Source organism: Ochotona curzoniae, unplaced genomic scaffold (assembly GCF_017591425.1).
Source record: "Ochotona curzoniae isolate NIBS_2020 unplaced genomic scaffold, NIBS_Ocur_1.0 scaffold_2476, whole genome shotgun sequence".
In the NCBI taxonomy this organism is placed as follows: domain Eukaryota; kingdom Metazoa; phylum Chordata; class Mammalia; order Lagomorpha; family Ochotonidae; genus Ochotona; species Ochotona curzoniae.
This window is the reverse complement of record NW_024467095.1, coordinates 16234349-16250789: the sequence shown is the minus strand read 5'-3', so window position 1 is coordinate 16250789 and position 16441 is coordinate 16234349. Positions and strand designations below refer to the sequence as shown.

Here is a 16441-nt window from a genome sequence, read left to right as displayed (position 1 = left end):
TTCTACCTGTTGTTGGTTGAACCCAGGGATGTGGAGTGCAGAGTCACCAAGTACCAACAGTGTACACATACAAAAGGTCTTCAAGTTCATAGAAATGCCTAACATGAAATATGTAGGGAGCTCAACTTTTTTTTTTTGCACCACATAAACATATCTTTTAATTCCACTTTCCACAAATCTTTCAAAGTACCTTGTACACACACAAACATGTTGATGCCATGGTCCCAGTGAAGGCCCAGAAGGCAGTGCTATGGAAATGTCTACTCTTCTGTCATTCCATGAAACACTATAATCTACATTCAAAGCAAGAGTCAGGGTCTGTTTGATTTGAGGTAAATAAATGAGAGAAGCTGTGATTCGCTCGTTGCCAGCAGTATGCTTATCCTTGCAGCATCTTGGAGAATGAGCCAGCACCTGGCATGGAGGACAAGGGCTGGCACGGCTTGCATTTGGTTGCCAGATGAAGAGCCCCTCTGTGTGAAGCGCAGCTGCAGCAAGATGCAAACTGGCAATCTCTTTCACTGTCCCATCACAGGGGCAAGGCTGTGCTGTGGGTTAGGGCCTTGGGGAGTGCTACTGACTGTCATCCACACACTGTACTCCTCAGAGTGCCTGCGGAGAAACTGGCAAAAAGAAAACCTAGAGGGGATATAGACTGTGAGGACTCTGAAGAAGGTATCAAAGAGACTGGCCTTCAGGACTACATGAGTGCTGGTGCTGGTGCGTCCCACACTGGCTCCACCACTGGGGCAACTGGTGATTTGGTATTAGGCACATGTCCTCTGAAAGCTGGCAGTAAACAAATGCTGGAGCTTCATGTTCAGGCACTAGACTAAATTCCTAGGCAGGACTGCAAATTCCAAAGTTACACAAGCAGGCTGGGAGGTGGAGGAGCTGGGTTAATGAGGCAAGGAAGAGTTCTGTAGAGGAAAAGAACTGAGCAAATCCTGCCGTGGCTGCCTCTGCATTCTGCTTCTCTCACAGCACTTCTCTCACAGCACATCCACCCCGAAAAGACGCTTAGCTTCACCACAGTCCCTGCGCTGTACCCTGTGGGACCCTCCTGCCACTGTGAACCTCAGGCTTGGCCTCCAACAGTTCTCTGGAGGCATTTCACTTCCCTTCCTTTGTCCTTCACATGTCTCCCTTTGGGACAAATTCTGTTGACAAGTCTGACACTATTTTTGCTTTTTAAAGGAGTCGTATTCCAAAGGCAAAATGCTATTGTTTTAATAAGGACACCTCGACAACACTTTTCCTCTATGGGGATAGAGGAGGGAGAGATAGGTAGCTTGAGATCCTGGACACAGCCCCTACTTGCAATCTGTTCACTTGGTCCCAATTTATCACTATACTCCAGTCCATCTCACTTGCATTTCCCATCTCTCCTCTGTAATCTCATGAATTAGATAACTGAGATCAAATCCTGGTGTGATGACAAAAAGTCAGCAGAAGCAGAAATAAGAGTTCAGAATCTTTATGTAAGTGGTTCCATCTGAGCCTCATAGCATCCCAGGGAGGTCGTCTTTGTCATCCTCATTTCATGGAAGAAATTCAGATGGACCAATAGGTTTAGCTGCCCAAGGTCAAAAGCTAGGAAAGAGAGCCAATATCATGGCTCAACTGGCTAATCCTCTATCTGAAAGTGCCAGAATTCCATATTGGTGCTGGTTCATGTCCTAGCTGCTCCACTTCCCATCCAACTCCCAGCTTTTGACCTAGGAAGGCAGTGAAGGATGGTCCGAATCCTTGAGAACTTGCACCCATGTGGGAGAACAAGAGGAGGTTCCTGTTTCAGATCACCTCAGCTCTGGCCAATTTGGCCATTTAGGGAGTGAACCAATGGTTGAAAAATCTCTGTTTCTTCTCTCTGTAAATCTCCCTTTCCAATAAAAAAAAAATTGTTAAAAAAAAAAAAAGGAAAGGATTCAAATGTATGTCAGTACAACTCTAGGTCTGTGTGTTTTTCATTAATAATGTAAACAGGTTTTTTTTTTAATCATAAACCCTTATTTAAGCAGGATATGGTTATAATATGTGAAAGGACAATGGAGTAGGAGGTGGAAAATCTGGTTTCAAAGTTCACTTTGCATTGACTTTGGGCAAGGAACTCACTAGTTCTAAACACAGGCTTACTCATAAACAGGGGAGGCAGTGCTTCCCAATGTGCTCACTGTCTTGTGAGGTGCTAACATCTACTATGGAAAAGAAGAAAAAGCACTGCTAGCAAAATGATTTAAGAGATGTTGGGTTAAAGCAACTGAAACTACTTTCTCTAATGATGGCTTTGACAGGCTGGCATATATTCTGAATATCCAAGGTGGCCCAGCAATACAGTCTGTGACCTCTATTTATTTATGCAAGGAAAACTTTTTTTCAACAAAGAAGATTTAATATTTTCGGTCAGGATAGGAGATGGGAAAATAACAGGTTGGTTAATATCCAGGCTATCTACGAGCTCCAACACTGAGAAATGTCCTGGTTTGACTCACCCTTGCAGCTGGAGTATAATGTACTCAGCTATAAAATGGGGAACACGGCAGGGAGGTAGCAGAAGGTCAGAATGCTCAGAGAAGCAAAAGGAGTCAGAGTTGGGTCTGCCTCAGAAACTGTTCCCATCTACGGAGGGTGTGTCTGACTCAAGGTACATCCTTCTAAAACATTAGCCAAATACTTTTGGGCTGGCTTTGTCCTCCAAAGGAAATTCCTGGACACTATATTTTAAACAGTTTTGACTGACTTAAGGGGAGGAATCAATAATGCTTGCCCATAAACTGTTGAACCCACAACTTGGCCCAGGCCAAAGCTTTAGGACCAGACTGCAGGGCAGCTCCACAAATTGGCAGAGATGGCTCTCTGGAGAGTGGTCCAGGCAGGAGTGCCCAGCTCTTCTAGGCACCTCTTCTCCAGTGTGCAGGAAATGGCTTCAGCCACAGAGAGCTTGAAGGCTGTGGAGGAGGGAGAGGAGACCTAGCTGCGTCTGATGAGAGATGGTTTGGGGTGAGTAAAACAGCAAACTGAGTTATTAGAGGAAGAGATGGTAAATGGGTAACATGCACAAAGACCAAGGGCAGTAAAACAGAGACCATGTCTCAAAGATGCAGAAAACAATTTCCCAGAATAATGTCCACATCCTCTTAAGTAGCTGACAGGGTTTCCTCCTCTTTAAAACAGACCCATGATTTTCCTTGGGACATTTTTATATGACTTAGGATTGTTAGATCACTCTTGGAAAACTCATTACTCATCCTGGCAGTGGAAACAAGCCAACATCCTCACCTATATCTCTTTGTGGTCTCCAGCCCCAGCGTCCAGACACCCACAGCATAGAAGGGAGGGTATGCTAGTGCCGCAGCAGCAAAAGAGCTATAAAATCACCCCAAGTTAAATTGTCCATCTAGAAAAATCTGAGAGAACAGCTCCTGCCCTACAGATTTAGCCAGAGTTCATGTCAGAACCTAGCTATTCCCTGCTGTCCCACCTTCCAGATGTGGGCTTCTGGATCAGAACATTGCATGGCTCTGTGCTAGGACTCAGAATACAGCAGACTTAATAGCTAGTCAGCTAGTTCTAGAGGTACCCCAGAAGATGAGACTTCCATGAAAGCCCTTAGACGCGGAACCAACACTGATTATCTGCCTATTTAAAAGGCACTGTGGGACAGATACCAGTATCCCATAGCAGTACGAGTTCAAGTCCTGGCTAGCTTACCTATGATCCAGCTACCTGCTAATGCGCCCGGGAAAGCAGTCAAAGATGACCCAATTACTCAGACGTGGGAGACATGGATGGTGCTCCAGGCTCTTGGCTTCAGCTTGGCCCTATTCTGGCCATTGTGGCCATTTGGGGAGTGAACAAGTAGATGGAAGATAAATCAGTCAATCTTTCTATCCACCATCCCCTCCTTCTCTTTTTCTATCTCCCTCTGCCTTTCAAATAAATAAACAGGTGTTAAAAAACAAAAGCAAAACAAAATGCTAAGCACAGTATCCAGAATATATAAAGAACTCTTCCAAATCAACAATAAAAAAAAAAAATTTAAAAGGAGCCAAGACTTTACAACCTCATTTCTCTAATGATGGTATATAAATAGCCACTAAGCACACACTCATGAAATGATTAACCATTGGAGAAATACAAATCAAAAGCACAATAAGACACCAACTGAAAACATATGTCCACACACAAACTGACACACAATGACTCACTGCAGCATTATTTATAACAGCCAAAAAGTGGAAACCACCCAGATGTTCACCAAGGGATTAATGGATAAGCAAAACATGGTACATCCATACAACATTTGGAAATAAAAAGCAAGTGGACCCAGCAGTAGCCTAGTGGCTAAAATCTTTATATGCACTGGGATCCCATATGGGAGGTGGTTCATGTTCCGGCTGTTTCACTTACCCCAACTTCCTGCCTGTGGCCTTGGGACCCTGCACCTGCATGGGAAACCTGGAAGGGGCTCCAGGTTCCTGGCTTCGGGTTGGCTCAGCTCAGTTCCGGCAGCTGTGACCACTTGGGGAGTGAACCAATGGATGGAAGATCTTTCTGTCTCTCCTTCTCTCTGTGAATCTGACTTTCCAATAAAAATGAATAAATATTTTTAAAAAGCAGTGAAGTACTGGTCCATGCGACAACATGGATGAAACCTGAAGATATTATTCTAAAAAAAAGGCATCACACACATAAGAAATTTTGCTGTATGAGTCCATTTATATGAAATGTCCAGGACAGGCAAATCCATAGAGACAGAGAGCAGATTAGTGGTAGCCAGGGACTAGGAAAGAAATGAAAGCAGAATGACTGCTAATGGGAATGGGATTCACTCTGGGGTAATGCAAAGGTTCTATATTAAGTGATACTGATATACACTTTGAGAATGGACTAAAGTGTGAACAAATTGCACATGTCAAGAGAGTAAACTTCATGACAGGTGAAATATATACACTATTAGCATAGGCACCAAAGTACAGTGGTCTTCCGTTGCCTGAAATACCACTTTCTACAGTTATACTTCAGTTAACCTTAGTCCACTGTGGTCTGAAAGTATCCAATTCTAGAAATAATACATAAACCCTAAATTCAGGTCCACTCTAAGTGGTATGATGCAATTCTGCTCAGTCGTGCCTAGGCCATGAACTCCTTTGTCAAGCACATGCACTGTGTATCTATTACCTGCCCACTAGTGGTGCTGGGTATCTTGGTCACCAGATCAGCAGTTGGAGTATTGAATGTTTGTATTCCAGTAACCTTTAAGTAGTAATCCAACACTGTTTCCCAGCGCCTACTTATCATCTCACTTCATCCCAACATACAGGCCTTGTATCAAGTCACATCATCATCATAAGGGGAAGGGTGAACACACTACAATAAAGATATTTCGAGAGACAGACCACATTCACATTAGTATTTATTATAGTACATTGTTACACTTGTTCTATTTAATGTTGGTTACTGCTACTGATCTCTTGTAGTTCCTAATTAGCTTATCATAGGTATGTATGGATATACATGAAAAAATGGTGTACATAGAGTTTGGTACTATTTAAAGTTTTAGGAATCCTTTGGAGTCTTAGAACACACCCCTTCCCCTTGGCCAGAGAAGGGAGACCATTGTGGTTGTCTGATATGCATTATCCTTCAGTGAACCTGAAATCCTATCACATTCCCATTTTATGGGTACGAAAATTTGAGGGCTGGTGTGGAGTAGCTAAGGGCTAAGAGTCACACTTCTGGCTGTGTGATGACTGGGTGGAGTGCATCTGAATAAGGTCTGCTGACTCCAGAGGCCATGTGCTGCTCCTCTCACCACACAGGGTGTGCGAGGATGAACCAACCAGCAAGTGTACAATGCACTGGACCCTCTGGGAGAAAGCTCGCTCCCTATACAAAGTAACAGTGACCGACATAAAATGCTAGTGTCGGAAGTCACAGCAAATGGCATCTTGCCAAATCCCTTCATCCTTTCATTGCCAAATCTCCAGATGAATAAGTAGGACTTCAAGGCACTAAACTGACCTGCCCAACCGAGGCTGCAAGGCTGATGGGCACACTCACCCTCTCATTTCACAGGAGACAAGCTGGTGCCCTGTTCCCTGCAATTAGTTAGGAATCAAAAGGTGGATGGAGTTCACCACATTGAGGCATGCAGGTCAACAGGCATTCACTGCCCTTCAAACATGCCAGCCTTGTTTCCAGGTCCCAGCTAGAAGATCACTGGGGCCAGTTATAGCTCACATTATTCTGCAGTTACCCCAGAATTTCTCTTATAACCTGGGGAGTGCTCTGAAAAGTCCCACCAGGGTGCGAGTGTTTCAAGGATCCCTTGGAGCTTTTGAACTACTTAGCAGGAATAGGGAGTTCTGGATTTAGCATTCAAACATGAGGATAAATGCCAGAGAGACTGAGGAAGAAACTTTCCTCCCCCCTAATCTAAAATGACTCAATGGGGATCCACTTAAGAAGGATAGGAAAGAAAAAGCCAGAACCAAATGAATTCACACTGTAACTACAGGACTTGAAGTACTCCAAGTTGGGGGTCTTTTTACTGCCTACTTCATCTCCATGGGGATGTCCTATCTCAAGCTTAGAATATCCCTAACCAAGCTCATTATCCCAGGTTTGAATCCCACAATCTCATTCCTTCTTTTGTTTTCCTTTTCTCTGATGACTACGTCCTTCCCTGGGTGGCCTAAGCTAAGTACATGGGGTTTACCTTTCATATCTTGCTCCCCTCACCTCCAACTTCTAGACAGAGGCTGATGCCTGCTGGCTCTCACTCCTCATCCCTTCCTGCTTTGCAAGCACATGGCAAGCATCATCCTAGACACTTAATAATAAATGTGTAGTAAATCAGAGGTCAACCCCACCCACTACTAGTTAGGTCTTTCATAGCAAGTAATAGCCATGACTAGACACAGAAAAAGAGAAAAAGAGGAGAAAGAGGAGGTGGATGACCTCATGTGAGCAGGTGACAGATGTTATAAAAGCAAAACTTGAGCCAGAAAGAGCAGAGCAGGTGGGGCTGGAAGCCCCTGTTTGTGTGTATTCTGCTGGAACACAATGGCACACCAAGACACCAGGACTACCAACTATATCTGCAAATTATTCATTGGTTCCTTGTAGTCCCTATGAACACTCCCAGCCACTGATGGCTATTACAGTCACATAGTCACATTCAAATGCAGAAAACCTGTGACCTGTAACTCAGTGAGTCAGAAATCCACTGTCCTCCAACCACATGCACCCCTATCTGGGGCAACCTCAGTCTGCTTTGCTGCTTATCCAACTCAAGGTTATCCTGCAAACAAGGCAGTCCCAGTCATTGGGACCTTTGAGTTTCTCTTTGTGTCGCTCCAATTTTTTTTTTTTTTACTTGAAAGGCAGAGTTAGAGAGAGGCAGTACAGAGACAGAGAGAGACAGGTCTCCTATCCACTGGTTCACTCTCCAAATGGCTGTCCCCCAAGCCTAAGCACATAATGCCACACTCAAGTAAGCTACCAAATCTGCAAACATGAACAACAGATTTCCCTCAACATCTTTTCTCTCCCTAACCTTTTCTCAAGACCCCATAATTCTGACTGGGTGTCACCATTCCCTCTAGGCCATCACTCCTCTCCCCCAGGCCTTACAGAGTCCTATCGGCCACCAGCAGGCAATTTCTGGGGAGAAGCTGACCCTTTTCTGACCTACAGTGGCTCTGCATAACACCTCTTGATTATCTCAGGGTTTAGAAAAATTATAAAAGATGCCATTTGCTTCTCTCTGAAATCAGAATGATAGCTAATTAGAGTTGGAGAAAGAAGCCATTTTTAAATTATACCAGGCGCAGAGCCAAAGTCAGTGGGGATACAATGACAACACTCATTTATCCAGGACTGGCCTAAACAGTCACAGGGACCCATTCTATTTCAGTGTGAAACTACATCTAATAATGCCCAGTTTGGGGTTCTATTTTGGATTCTGAAATATTCCTCACACACGCATTCCATGCAGTAACATCAGTTGAGAGGTAGAGGGGTGGGGGAGGTGGATAGTCACGAAAGAGCCCGTGGTAGCTGAGCTCTGTGGGCTGTCCCTGGGCACTGCTGATCACAGGGGTTGTAGAAACACTGCAACAATCTACCTTCCTAACACTGGGTCCAGAAAGAAGGCCCCTCAGGGCACGTCAGCAGCCAGCACGCAGAGAGCCTCCCTATTGCTATTGCTGGCTTTCCTCTCTTCTCCCCTCTAGTGTGTTCAATCTCTGTGTCTCTTCAGAGTGCTACACCAGTCTGAGACCCTATGGAATACAACACTGGTCTAAAATAATTACGCTCAGAAAAACAAAAACACAAAGAACAATGCCTTGCATTAGCATCTTTTTGACATAGCATCTAGAAAAGTCTGCTTGTGTTACTAACTTTCACTCCCGCCAGAGCCCCTCTAATTGAGAACAGAACTACAAGTGAGGGCCCCAGCAAAGCAATCCAAAGAACCTCGTTTTTGCCCTTGAGTTCAGTCCCACTGCTATCCTCATGTTTTAGATCTTACAACTAATATCATTCACATTTAATTAAAAGAAAATGCTTAGTTCCTCAGCCCCACTACCCAACAGTCCTATGTTGTCAAGTGCTATTATACCAGAGCTCATGGATCTAGAGCGTTATCATTAGAACAGAGCTGTTCTAAATAGTAAAACTTAAACGTGGAGGTGGCAAACTAAAAAAAAAAAAAAAAAAGAAAGAAAGAAAGAAAGAAAAAAAGAAACTCACTTTATGGTCTTGAAGAAAATGAATTTCCAACCCCAACGGACCAAGCTGCTTTTCTTAAGAAACTTAATCAAGTAAAAGGTTGCCAGAGCAGTGACTTTGGGACAAAAGCTTGTATTTTGCAGAAGTTGGGCTGCTTGTTGGGACTGTATCTCCTCTTTCTACCACCTAAACATTCAGCCCTAACTCCAAACTTACACACTGCAGTAGAAACTTGGGCCAGGTCACACACAGCCTTTCATTGCCCTTCTGAAGTTGGTAGGTCACTGCTTCTGCATTGGCCCTCCAGGGCTGCAGCAAAAGGTTTAACAATGTGGAGGCTTAACAAACTGAAGCACGTTGTCTCACAGTTCTAGAATCTACAAGCTTGGAAGCAAGGTATGGGAGGGTTGGTTCCTTCTGAATCTCGGAGGGGGAGCTTAATGTATTTCAGGCCTCTCTTCTAGTTTCCAGTAACATGCTGGAAATCTTTGCAGTCCCTCAGCTTGTAGACCTACTGCTTGACCTCTCTGCCTTCTTGTTCGCATGTTCATGTCTTCTCCCTGTGAGTGTGTCTGTGTCCAAATTTCCCCTTCCTATATAGACATTAGTCCTGTTGGATTAGAGACCCTCTCTGTTCTGGTGTACTTTCAATTTAATCGAACCTGCAATGACTGTATTCCCAAGTCAGTTCACAATCTGTGGTATCAGGTGTTAAGACTTCAACAAGTGAATTTGAGAAAGAAGGGAATTCAATTTGTACCATAACAAGTCCTCTAAGCCTCAGAGCAAAGGCATCCTCCTGGGACACCAGCTGCCTTACCTTACTCCACTAATACATAGGCTACGTAAAAGATCTCTGTCTGCTCAGACTTGCAGGAGCAGGTGGTGACCCCAGGCAGGAGCTTATGCTACGAAAGGCTAATTCCGTGATACATCAAAGTCAAGCTCATGCCCAGCACACTACATTTAACTAGGCCCCATACCAAAATGAAAAACCTGGACTTGCACAGAAGTGTAAAAGGAAACTGGCTACCAGCCCAAGTGTGGTGCTGATCATCTTTTCCAAGTTCATCTAGTTGAACCACTTCAGTGTACAGGCATGTTCTCCGGGCTGTGATGGCAAATATACATCACTCACATTCATTAGATGTAACCACAAAGCACAGAAAGTCATCTTGGTGGACCTAGAGAAGGTTTTGGTTGATGGCTCACTTATACCAACAGAGTTATCTGTAAATTACAGAACAGAGAAAAACAACAGGGCTTAATTTAGTGCTAAAAAACTCAGTCTGTATTTCAGCTTTGACACTTATTAGATGAAAGAGCTTGAGTGAACTAATTTGCCTTCTTAGACCTCAGTTTATCCACCTTTGCAATGGGGTGCATGATGCTAAACAAACCCATTTATGCTAAGACAAGTCTATGGATGACTGTCATTATATTAACTAGCATTTCCTGAGGTCTGACAATGTATTCAGACAGCTCCCAGTGAGTTTGGGCTAAGGCACCATCGTATCTCCATTGTCTTTTGGATGGAAACATTTGGACTATAGTCTAGAGCAAGGAGTCTCTGGCTACAAAGTCCTGTTCACCACCATTTCCTGATACTGTTTCCCAAAAGAGGTCAACAGGTGTATGCTAGGGACACAGTAGGAGCTCCATCAATGCTTGTTCCCTCTACTGGCTGATCTGCCTCCATCACCCGCTGCTCACCCATTTGAGATAACATGGAACCAAACAGTCTGGCTTTTGACATCCCCATTCCTTTGTAAGACCATATAGAATGACTTTGGTGTGTTGGTTATGGCCTAATGGCTTAAACACTCAGGCTTTGTCCCTGAGAAGCAGTTAAATAAAGACAGTTATTAGCACAGCTTCCCACCCAATTATCCTATTTACAGAAATAGAACTCTCCTCTGTGAGCATTCCAAATAGAGGTCTTAATTTCTACAGATGTCAATGTTACCAGGTCGGTTCCTAAAGCCTTCATCAGGGAGCTAGAACACACTGCAGTAGGCAATGGAATGTAATCTCCACTTGTTCTTGGCCAAAAGGCTGAGAAGTGATGGAAGTAATCTCAAACTATCTCTAGTTCTATGGGTGTTTATCCATATTACACACACATAGTCTTTACCTGTCTGAAGAGAGATAAAGCCTGTCTGAAGACGTGTACACCAGTAAGGCCACTGGGTATTCCGGGTCGCAGCACTGCACCAAACCCCTCCAGGGGAAGGTTAAGCACAAGTGGGAGACTGCTTGGAGAGGCAGATTTGCTGGGCTGCCTGGGGTGCTGTGCCCTGAGCTCCCAAGGAGGACTGCTATGAGAAGTCAAGCTTCCATGTGCTGAATACCCTGGTTCAGGATACCATGCAGTGCTTCCCTGTCCACACACAAAATGCAGCTGGAAGAATGAAAAGAACCGCTTTGCCTCTCCTGTGCACCTGCCATGTCTTCCTCTGGCCACATTTCCTGTTCTCACATATGTGATGTAGTCAGAGAAGCTGTGAGGCCTGGCTGGGCAGTAAAGTGAGGGCTTGAGTGTTCTGATAGCTGTGATTCTCCTCCTGACTCTGAACTTCCTTATTTATTCCATTTATCCTTATTTATTCTATTCTATTTATGTTAAGCCCACTCCCAAATTTTTGTATCACATTGTCAATTACAGTGTAAATAAAAATTTGCAGAACAAGGTGAAATATAAGTAGTTAATTGAACAGACCTCCTCTAAATAATTATCACAGTTGGCCTAGTGTGATGGCTCAACTGGCTAATCTTCAACCCTGCAAGCACAGGGATCCCAAATGGGTGCCGATTTGTGCTCTGGCTGTTCCCCTTCCCATCCAGCGCTCTGCTTGTGGCCTGGGAAAATAGTAGAGGATGGACCAAAGCCTTGGGATCTTGCACCCATGTTGGATATCCAAAGGAAGCTCCAGGTTCCTGGCTTTAGATCGGTTCAGATCCTGGCTGTTGTAGCCACTTGGGGAATGAACCAGGAGATGGAAGATCCTTCTCTCTGTCTCTTTATCTCTGTCTTTTAAATAAAAATAGGGCCCAGTGTTATAGCGTAGCAGTTAAAGTCCTCGCTTTGAACGCTCCAGGATTCCATATGGGCGCCGGTTCTAATCCCGGCAGCCCCACTTCTCATCTAGCTCCCAGCCTATGGCCTGGGAATGCAGTCAAAGATGGCCCAAAGCCTTGGGACCCTGTACCCATGTGGGAGACCTGGAGGAAGTTCCTGGCTCCTGGCTTCAGATCGGCGCAGTACCAGCTGTTGCAGTCACTTGGGGAGTGAATCATCGGATGGAAGATCTTCCTCTCTGTCTCTCCTCCTCTCTGTATATCTGACTTTGTAATAAAAATAAATGAATCTTTAAAAAAATAAATTAATCTTTTATTAAAAACTACTATAAGCCTGAATACTGTCATTAAAAAATAATTACACAATCAGAACAAAAAATGGAAAAAAAAAAAAAACCACTGAAAACACACTGTAAGCTGCCTCTACCTTCATTCCTTATTTCTCCTCTGGCAGAACTTTGATTTGATTCTGACGTCACTTTTGCGTCACTTCTCACCTTCCCCCTGCTGACTCAAGAGCCAACCGTGCTTCATATAAATTCATCATTTGCTGCCTGGGAGTAACCAATCTGGGTTATGCATGTTAACCAGTTCTCAAGTCTAAAAAAGCGAGAGAAAACCGCTAGAGCCTTCAGGAAAAGTTTCCTTATTTTATGAATGATCTGCTTAGATGGGTGGATAGACAGATGGAAAAGTGAATAACCACAGATTTTTTTTGCTGGGTGAGGGCTCCACACTAACTTTTAGCATCACAAAGCGCAAGGCGCTAAATAAGCTGCATAATTTGAAAGAGAGAAGTATAAATGAAAAATGACCAAGGGTTAGAGCAGATGGATGCTGTAAGTACTACTGCATTACTATAGCGTTCTCTTGATTCTTCCTTGAATAATGGGTGGTGTAGGACAGGGCTGGGAGCTGAAAAGGAAATCCCTGACAAACAACTGGGGAACTCTATGGAAATCCCAAATCACCCTTTCCATCTTGGTCCCCAGAGAAGAACCTCTGCAGGTCCACAAGGAACACAAAAGGGAGGCAGGCAGGCCAAAAAAACTTACTGGCCCACTCTAAAAGCATATTTGTACACTCCGAAGATTAGACAGAATTTTTTCCATGTGTCATGGCAACTACTCTAAGGCCACCAACAATCTTTTCCGATATATCAGACAGCACTGCAGGTTTGAGAACTATTTCAGATGTTCTCCAAGCCCCACCCGCCCTCCACCTAGAGACACATCTTTGTGGCAGATGAGGGACTGGAGTCCGCACTACCTATACTTTTCCCTGCTCCCCCTCTGGCCCAGATGTCAGGCACGACCCATTAGCCCACCTCTCCTTGCTATCTGAGAGGCACCACCCTGTGGTCCCTAAAAGTGCCTGGAATGTGAAGCAGGGCACAGCTCTTCTCCACTCTCTGATTCACCACACATATGGCAGAAGAAAATGACAGTCACCCTCAACTGTCACACTGTGTGCCCTCCCCTAGCTGCTCATCACTCGCACCCTGCTCTCCACTTCCCTGAATCCGAATCATGCTCACCTCCCTTCCGAACTGCCTCAGAACCAAAACCCTCTGGAAGGCACCCAAAAGCACTCTGATCTTTAGGGTTTTTTTCTTTTGAGAGTCAACTTTTATAAAGTAAAATATATTTCTTGCTGATCCATATTTTATCAAAGAGTTGACGCCGTTTTCTCAAAGCATTAAAAAAAAAATCCAACAATAAGCTTGGCTGCAACACAGGCAAGAAGCAGCCACAGCAGACCCACGGCTACACAAGGGACTTTCCTTCACTGGATTTCCCAGGCTGAAAATTCCTGAACTTTCCTCATTAGTGCAATGTGGGCTGAGCTCGTGCACATCAGATTTCATACTAAAAGGGTCCCAGGTGACAAGCAAGACAAAAAAGTAAGCACAAGTGTGGTCCCACTACCAGGAAATCAACTCCAAGTACACATTCCACATGAGGGTTGTCTCTCCAGGCCTGGGAGGGCACAGGTATGTATTTGTCCCAAAGTTCTTCTGTGCTGCACGGTTGTGTATCTGTTCTGTGCTTGCTGCACCACCCAGCACTGAGTGGGTCTCCAATGTGGCTGAAACTGACTTTGGAAAGTGACATGATGGGACATGGGTACCTCCAGGGGACACAGGACAACAGCATTGGCAGGCATACCCTTGGAGAAGCCTCTGGTGTAAGGTGAGCAGCAGGTGCTAAAAGCCAAGTCCCAAAGGAACCCAGCTTAAGGGGCTAGCCTGGCAGCTGGGCTGGAAATCAGGGAGGACGAGCAACCAGGGGACGTGGTACGTGGCCAGCTGTCCACTGAGGACCAGCTCTGACTTGCCAGGGATAAACAGTACCAGGACACACCTGCAGCTCAGAGTAAAAGCAGAGAAAGAAATACAGGTGGAGAATGACACCAAATGTCCTGCGTGACAAAGCAAATTTGCCTTGGGACTATGTAGAGAAAGAATACTTTTCACTTCAGGGTACAACTTTTCCAGCATTGTACCAAAAGCTTTGTGCGTCACAGTAACCAACTTACATTCAGAGCAAAACCAAAACATACCTGGGTTGAGAGTGGCAGGAAAGATGCAAAAGTAAAGCTTATGTATTCCTAATGACTCTTAACACTTCTGAGAAAGATCACTTTGGAGGGCTAAAGGATGGGACATTTGTGCACAAATACAGGCAAACACACAACAAGGCACCGCCCACCCACACCCACACCTCCATCTAGCCACAGTACAAGCAGTTAAAAAGGTGAATCTGTCCCTTTAATTATGCCAATTGTGAGATGGGGAAGGCGCCAGTGGAGGAGGCATTTAAAACAGATTGCCCCATTTAGGGAGATAGGATTCTTGGAAATGAAGACTGGCACTTTTCCTAGACTAAAGGTTGCACTAAATAACCAAAGAGCAGGAGGGCAGCAGCCCTGCCTGTTGGGCTCCCACCTGACTTCAAAGGCCGGCGCCACGCTGGAGCCAGCCACCGAAACGGAGCAGTAAGGGGGGAAGCTCAGGGCCTCAGGCTGCTCTCTGCTCCAATTTAGGGTCAAGTCCTGGTTCTCTGGGAGCCTACTCCTCCCTGACACACACCCCTAGAAACTGCAGAGAGAAGATGCTGTCTGTCAGGCCCTTGCCTTTCAGTGTCAGAACACTGATTTTTTTTCTTTTTAATCTGTGTCTTCTGTAATAGAAAGTGCACACTTGGTGGTTGCTCAAGAAGCATGAAGCTGAGGATCAGAACATCCAAGCTCCATTTTGTATTACTAGAAGAGGATCATTGGACGTGTCCGAACCATCATGTGGAACCCATAAGGAAAAAAGCCAGAAGCACATACCTTAGACCCAATCTTTCATAGTAAGACTGGGAGGTTGAGCAGGAAGGAGTCTGCAGATAGAGCAATAAAGCTGGTTCCATCAAAAGCCAGGTCAGAATAAAGATATAGGCGCGCGTGCGCACGCACACATACACACACACACACACACACACACACACACACACACACACGGTGAATGTGTGTGTATGGGGCCAAGTATGAGTTTGTATAGTACATGAAAAAAAACCCTATGGTTAGTTTTCTTTTACATAGTCACCTAAAAACTTCTACAAATTAACTTCTAGACAATAATGAGTTTCCTAACCAGTAAAACAGGCTGCCACACCTGAGGAGGCATCATCACTTCTGTGCACAAGCCACAGAGGGTTTGACAAGAGACTTCTCTGCAGAAAGCAGCCCTTGGGGAGGGTTGGGGAGGGTTGGGGAAGTAGGAGGGCACAGGAGGGAAAGGCAGGATGGACTCCAAGGCAAGAGGGGGCCACTCGATGCTCTGTGCTAACGAGGAAACGGAGAGGGGATGTGGCTTCCTGGAGATGACACAGTGAGTCTAGCAGGCACTGCTGACAGCAAAGAGGACACAGCTACAGTAGAACTCTCCACACTCACTGTAAAAGCATCCCGTACCACACAGTGTTCCTTAGGGAACACGACCTTATTCCAGGTCTAGGGGTACACACATTCTGATCAGTTTCACTCAGCTGGGGTTCATTCTACTCCTGTCCATGATTGGACTTAAGTCTCGGCACGGGACACCTCGCGGCCAATGAGATGGCATGGGAGGTCAGTAGCAAACTTCTGGGACAAGCCTCCTTGTTCTTACCAAAACAAGTCACCTAGAGTCACCTAGGAAAGGAGGCTACTGTGGCCACTTGGGGAGTAAATCAGCAGATGAAAGATCTTTTCCTTGCTAATTGTGCCTTTCAAATAAATAAACACAAATATTAAAAATAAATAAATAAAGATCAACTAGAAAGACATGCTCTCTTTTTGCCAAGCATCTTGCTAAGTTTGGATGTGCTGCCTGAAATAGTGGCATCCACTTTACCAATACACTGTGGGCACATTGTGGAGAGTGCAAAGAAAAGTACAGCAAGTGATTCTGTGCAGTTAACCTGCACACCTCACAAGTGCTTCTTACAGGCACTGAGTTTCCCTGTCTATTTTAAGCACTTAAAACTATGTTTCTGTCCCTGTAAGCTAAGAGTGCCCTCGTCAATGGTCTAATAAATAGTCCATAAAACAGACAGCAATTAGTCCTCTTCTATCCTGCTGTCTCCGAGGAGAAGTG

The 16441-nt window shown here is 44.9% G+C and overlaps 1 protein-coding gene across 3 annotated transcripts in view; it reads right to left on the bottom strand.

Annotated features, from left to right (window-relative positions):
• HIPK2 (homeodomain interacting protein kinase 2) overlaps positions 1–16441 on the bottom strand; it is a 174251-nt gene that overhangs the window by 133445 nt on the left and 24365 nt on the right. The gene's annotated exons all lie outside the window — the stretch shown is intronic.